Here is a 1185-nt window from a genome sequence, read left to right on the forward strand (position 1 = left end):
GGGAGAGAGAGAGAGAGAGAGAGAGAGAGAGAGAGAGAGGGGGGGGCCCTAATCAGCTTTAACTACCTTCTACAACCAATGCTTAAAAGAAGGTGTCTTCCCTCGAATTTGGAAGGAGGCAGAAATGGTCGCGATTCTAAAGCCAGGGATAGCAGAAGTGAATGCAAAATCATACCGTCCAATATGCCTCTTAAACGTCATGGGAAAAGTTCTGGAAAGCCTCATGCTACTGCACCTAAAGGAAGTAATAGTCCAACCCTCTTCAGATCAGTTTGGGGGACGAAGGGGATTATCAACCACAGATGCTATTAATCAACTTCTAACGGCGGCAAAACATTCCACCTCTAAATATTTTGTTGTCCTCTTTTATGATGTTGCTGGAGCCTTTGACAGTATGTGGTGGCCTGGAATAATGGGGGAACTTAAAAAGCTGCACTGTCCAAGAAATATATACAAACTTATTAAATCCTTCTTGGAGAGCCGTTCAGTCTTCTACCAGTTACCAACAAGGAGAATCACGAGACTGATCCAACGGGGTTGCGCTCAAGGATCTGTTTTAGGTCTCCCATTATGGAATATCAGTATGAATCCACTACTGGCGAATTTACCGGCAGCAGGATACACACCAGCCGCATATGTCGATGATTTTGGCGTGGGGATTGAGGCGACGTCACGAGTTAATCTGGAAACAAAAGCAGCAGAGGTTACTCTTATTGTTGAGCAATGGTGCAGTGAAATGAAGCTCTCCCTAAACTACGAAAAGACTCGACTCTTGTTCTTAAAAGGAAAAATGAGAGGCTTCCTTCCCAGGTTGTATTAGGGAATAAAATGATAAAACCATCACCAGAAGTTAGGTTCCTAGGCGTTCTTTTAGGCGAAAGGAACCATTTAAAGGAAGTTAAAAGTAAAACTGTTTTTCGCTACAGCTGCCTCAATAATATAGCAGGAACGACCTGGGCCCTGAAATATAGGTGCAGAGAAATATTATATAAAGCTTCCTTCTTGCCAATCGCCCTCTATGCTGTACCTGCCTGGGGACAAAATCTCACTTACGCACATCTTAAATTATTTGAACAGGCACAAAGGAGAGCTCTACTACTTGTTACTGGAGCTTATAGGACTGCGCCAACTTCAGCCTTGCAAGTAATTACGGGTCAACTGCCAATAGACCTTCGAATCCAGATT

The sequence above is a fragment of the Halyomorpha halys genome, unplaced genomic scaffold (assembly GCF_000696795.3).
Source record: "Halyomorpha halys isolate HHAL.00 unplaced genomic scaffold, Hhal_1.1 Scaffold997.1, whole genome shotgun sequence".
Classification (NCBI taxonomy): domain Eukaryota; kingdom Metazoa; phylum Arthropoda; class Insecta; order Hemiptera; family Pentatomidae; genus Halyomorpha; species Halyomorpha halys.